Source organism: Salmo salar, chromosome 28 (assembly GCF_965601325.2).
Source record: "Salmo salar chromosome 28, fSalSal1, whole genome shotgun sequence".
NCBI lineage: Eukaryota > Metazoa > Chordata > Actinopteri > Salmoniformes > Salmonidae > Salmo > Salmo salar.
Genome location: NC_138318.1, coordinates 3,117,511 through 3,123,096, shown reverse-complemented (window position 1 = coordinate 3,123,096; position 5,586 = coordinate 3,117,511).

The following is a 5,586-nucleotide window of genomic DNA, read 5'->3' as shown; positions in this document are numbered from 1 at the left end:
TATCAGTCTGTTAGTCATGATGTAGGATCAGTTGTCTTCAAATGTTGAGAAAATAAAAATATATAAAGCCAACTTCAGGGAGCCAACTATAAATCAACTTCAGGGAGTCAACAATCCAAATAACAGGAATTCAATCATAGCGTCCTACGACGAGCTAAATACAGATTGTATATTGGAATTTTCCTTTGATCTAGGCCAGGTTTGAATCCGATCCACACTATAGGGCATCTGCGCTAGACAGCCGAAAATATGCTTTTTAATTATATTTAATATCCGCGCTGTTGGATGTCTAATGCAGTTGCGCTACAGCCCAGTTTGGATATAATCTGGCCCTAGTTTTGAGGGCAGCTCTGCCTGAACAACCTGGACTCGGGGGAAGATGTAACATAGTAAACGAAAATCGAATTAGTATGATATCAAATTTTATTTGTCACAACAGGTGTAGACTAACAGTGAAATGCTTACTTACAGCTCCTTCCCAACAATACAGAGAGAAAGAAAATAGAGAAATAATTGAAAAGCAAAACATATAATAATAGATACAATAACTTGGCTATACAAGGGGTACCAGAACTGAGTCAATATGCAGGTGTACATATAACTAGAAATAAAGTGACAGATGGTAAACAGTAGCAGCAGCTACTGATGTGATGAGTCAAAAAAGGTTAGTGCAAAAAGGGCTAATGCAGATAGTCCGGGTAACTATTTAGCTATTTATCAGTCGTATAGCTTGGGGGTAGACGCTGCTCAGGGTCCTGTTGGTTCCAGACTTGGTGCATCGGTACCGCTTGCCGTGCGGTAGCAGAGAGAACCGTCTATGACTTGGGTGTCTCATCATTCTTAAATGGAAGAAGTTTGGAACCAACAAGACTCTTCCTAGAGTTGGCCGCCTGACCAAATGGAGAAGGGCTTTGGTCAGGGAGGTGAGAAGAATGGGAGAAACTCCCCAAGTATAGGTGTGCCAAGCTTGTAGTGTCATACCCAAGAAGACACGAGGCTGTAATAGCTGCCAAAGGTGCTTCAACAAAGTACTGAGTAAAGTGTCTGAAGACTTAAATGTGATATTTCAGTCAATTATTTTATTTTTTATTTGCTTAAATTTCTAAAAACCTGTTTTTGCTTTGTCATTATGGGGTATTGTGTGTAGATTGATGAGAATTATATTTTTTACAATTAATTTTAGAATAAGGCTGTAACGTAAGCAAATGTAGAACAAGTCAAGGGGTCCGGATGCATCAGGGTGGCTTTTCCACTCATTAACAAATATGGTAATGATCGGAAGCCCAGTGGCCGGCAGTGGAAGGAAATGGGGCGAGATGGATTTTGGCCTTCATTCCTCATCGATGAAACATTTGATCTTAATACAGTTTTCTGTTTCCAAAACTACAATCAGTAACAAACAGAGTGGACTAAGTTTAGTAGACTTTACCCTTTGCCAAAGTTTCTTTGCCATTGTTTAGAAAGAGTGCACGGGCGAATTGAGTAATTTCACACACGCATTTCACAGAGTGCAAATAAATGCTAGAACGCGCTCTGCCCACATTGCTTGTTCTACCCGCTATGATTAATTTGCTCCCGTTGGAAACGTCAGGGTCTGGTCTATCTTGGGTTAAACATCTTTGCTATGACTACATTAAAATGGCACAAGCAAGGGGGAAGCCCCCAAAGGCGCTGCCCTATGGCTTGAACCAGGGTCCTCTGCCTCGCCAACACACATGACCGCCCGATTGACAACGTACAAGTACAAACCAATTCGATAGCTTGAAATGTTTCCAATGGTGCTAACTGTGGAGTGAGCAAGGTCGAAGGTCCCCCAATTGGACCTTCTCCATTGCGGTTTGAGGAAGTGAGGAGAGACTGCAAGGAAACGAGGAAGATGCATTGAGAAAGAGTAAGATTAAATAATGAAAACGACGTTGAGTGTAAACTCTGCCCACTGACTGTTCAGTGACATTTGTTCTGCCCTCAAAACAATGCTGACGAAAGCATTTCGCTACACCCGCAATAACATCTGCAAAACACGTGTATGTGACATATGTGATTTGATTTGACTAGGAACAAGGCTGAATGAGAAACTCCACGGAACCTTTAGTCCACACTGCCACCTGGTGGATGACCTTTGTACTTGTAAATTAAATACAACTATATGAAAACTATTCCAAATAGTTTTCTTTCTAAATTAGGATGTAGTTTCATATTATTTTATATGTAGAAGGGATCACACAAAATAATTCCCCCCCAACATATTCATTCAAACAGAAAGGAAACCAGCAATCGAATACATTGTCAGTGACAATTATCTAAGCCAATCTATTTCAAAAGTAGTCCATCTGTCCATCTATTCCAGTTTAACCACTGTCAAAAGAACAGGGGACCTCAAATTGTTATTTAAGAGTCTAGACAAAATGTTCAGGATTCTACATGTTTCGAAGCTATGCATGAAACATGTAGAATCATGATCATTTTGTCTAGACTCTTAAATAACAATTTGAGGTCCCCTGTTCTTTTGACATAGCTGACAAGAAAATAACATACCAATGGTGCGATCAACACAGAAATTCCCTTTCAATTATTGGCATTTAATCACATTCATATCATACATTTCTAAATGAGTTGCATATACTGAAACAGTCCCTCTCAGTGGGTAGAACTAACAGGAGAAGATAATGTGCACCCAGAATGGATTATGTTTTGCCTGTGTTTACAGTTGGTTTCTTCACAGCTGTATCATCATACGAAGGAAAAGGGTCCAAAACAATATGATGCATTGCTCTTTTAACAAGTCCTAGTAGTGATGTTGCAGCAGCCAGCAGCAAACCATAAATTGTACCCACAACCCAAATACCTTATTGCCTTTCTTTGACAATGATTTAGAGGGCCATGAAACACTTCAGTTAGGTGAACTTTCCACATTGAAAACCTTCACAATAACAATGCTCTTGACATTACTTTTTGCTCACAGTCATCTGTCCATTTGTTTGTTAGAAGCTTCCCTCACCACAAAAGGCCTGTATGGTACAGCCCCCAGTCCCACAACCAAAGGGAGGTTGTCGTTTTGTCTTCCTAGCCCAGTGCCTTCTTCTCTGCAAGCGCCTCCATCCAGAGCTTTATTTTTTATTTTATTGAACCTTTAACTAGTCTAAAAGATAAATATACTGCTCAAAAAAATAAAGGGAACACTTAAACAACACAATGTAACTCCAAGTCAATCACACTTGTGTGAAATCAAACTGTCCACTTAGGAAGCAACAGTGATTGACAATACATTTCACATGCTGTTGTGCAAATGGAATAGACAACAGGTGGAAATTATAGGCAATAAGCAAGACACCCCCAATAAAGAAGTGGTTCAGCAGGTGGTGACCACAGACCACTTCTCAGTTCCTATGCTTCCTGGCTGATGTTTTGGTCACTTTTGAATGCTGGCGGTGCTTTCACTCTAGTGGTAGAATGAGACGGAGTCTACAACCCACACAAGTGGCTCAGGTAGTGCAGCTCATCCAGGATGGCACATCAATGCGAGCTGTGGCAAGAAGGTTTGCTGTGTCTGTCAGTGTAGTGTCCAGAGCATGGAGGTGCTACCAGGAGACAGGCCAGTACATCAGGAGACGTGGAGGAGGCCGTAGGAGGGCAACAACCCAGCAGCAGGACCGCTACCGCCGCCTTTGTGCAAGGAGGAGCAGGAGGAGCACTGCCAGAGCCCTGCAAAATGACCTCCAGCAGGCCACAAATGTGCATGTGTCTGCTCAAACGGTCAGAAACAGACACCATGAGGGTGGTATGAGGGCCCGATGTCCACAGGTGGGGGTTGTGCTTACAGCCCAACACCGTGCAGGACGTTTGGCATTTGTCAGAGAACACCAAGATTGGCAAATTCGCCACTGGCGCCCTGTGCTCTTCACAGATGAAAGCAGGTTCACACTGAGCACGTGACAGACGTGACAGAGTCTGGAGATGCCGTGGAGAACGTTCTGCTGCCTGCAACATCCTCCAGCATGACCGGTTTGGCGGTGGGTCAGTCATGGTGTGGGGTGGCATTTCTTTGGGGGGCCGCACAGCCCTCCATGTGCTCGCCAGAGGTAGCCTGACTGCCATTAGGTACCAAGATGAGATCCTCAGACCCCTTGTGAGACCATATGCTGGTGCGGTTGGCCCTGGGTTCCTCCTAATGCAAGACAATGCTAGACCTCATGTGGCTGGAGTGTGTCAGCAGTTCCTGCAAGAGGAAGGCATTGATGCTATGTACTGGCTTGCCCCTTCCCCAGACCTGAATCCAATTGAGCACATCTGGGACATTATGTCTCGCTCCATCCACCAATGCCACGTTGCACCACAGACTGTCTAGGAGTTGGCGGATGCTTTAGTCCAGGTCTGGGAGGAGATCCCTCAGGAGACCATCCGCCACCTCATCAGGAGCATGCCCAGGCGTTGTAGGGAGGTCATACAGGCACATGGAGGCCACACACACTACTGAGCCTCATTTTGACTTGTTTTAAGGACATTACATCAAAGTTGGATCAGCCTGTAGTGTGGTTTTCCACTTTAATTTTGAGTGTGACTCCAAATCCAGACCTCCGTGGGTTGATAAATTGGATTTCCATTGATTATTTTATTTTGTTGACAGCACATTCAACTATGTAAAGAAAAAAGTATTTCATAAGATTATTTCTTTCATTCAGATCTAGGATGTGTTGTTTAAGTGTTCCCTTTATTTTTTTGAGCATTGTATAATTTAACTAAAAGATAAATATTTGACTTCAACTACCCAGCAGTTACTGGTGTTCCGGCTTTGTACAGTATTTATACCTTTATAATATAGTTATATAGCTTCATACTTTCCATGAAATAACATTTTCATTAAATAGGCTTAAGGGAAAACTGTTGTGACAATTAAGAACAAATTCATATTTACAATGTCAGCCTACACCGGCCACACCCGGACGACGCTTGGCCAATTGTGTGCCGCCCTATGGGATTCCAAATCACGGCCGGTTGTTTGTGGGACCAAGTCACTATTATTTGAGTCACAAGCAAGTCTCAAGTCACAAGATCTGAATCTCAAGTTGAGTCCCAAGTAGAATGGGTCGAGACTCAGGTCAAGTCCTGTGCATTCTAAAAGCAAGTCAAGTCAAGTCTCAAGTCAAGTAAAAAAATGGCACTATCAGGATTTGGAGCACCAAGGCCTGTAAATAAATCTACACTGAGCATGTCAACCTGCCTTGCCTGCTGCAGACATGCCCTTATGACTACTACAAGGTCCATATTTTACAATTACATAGGCTAATCAAAATGTGTTGTAGACAAAATAATGTTGTTTACATGCAACAACTTGTTCAATTACAAATCTTTGGCTATTTATTGAGGCTACCAGACAGCCATTTTCATTATTTTGTCTACAACACATTTTGATTAGCCTATGTAATTGTAAAATATGGACCTTGTAGTAGTCATAAGGGCATGTCTGCAGCAGGCAAGGCAGGTTGACATGCTCAGTGTAGATTTATTTACAGGCCTTGGTGCTCCAAATGCTGATAGTGCCACATCATACAACATATACAATTAGATGTATCAAATATACACAGACAA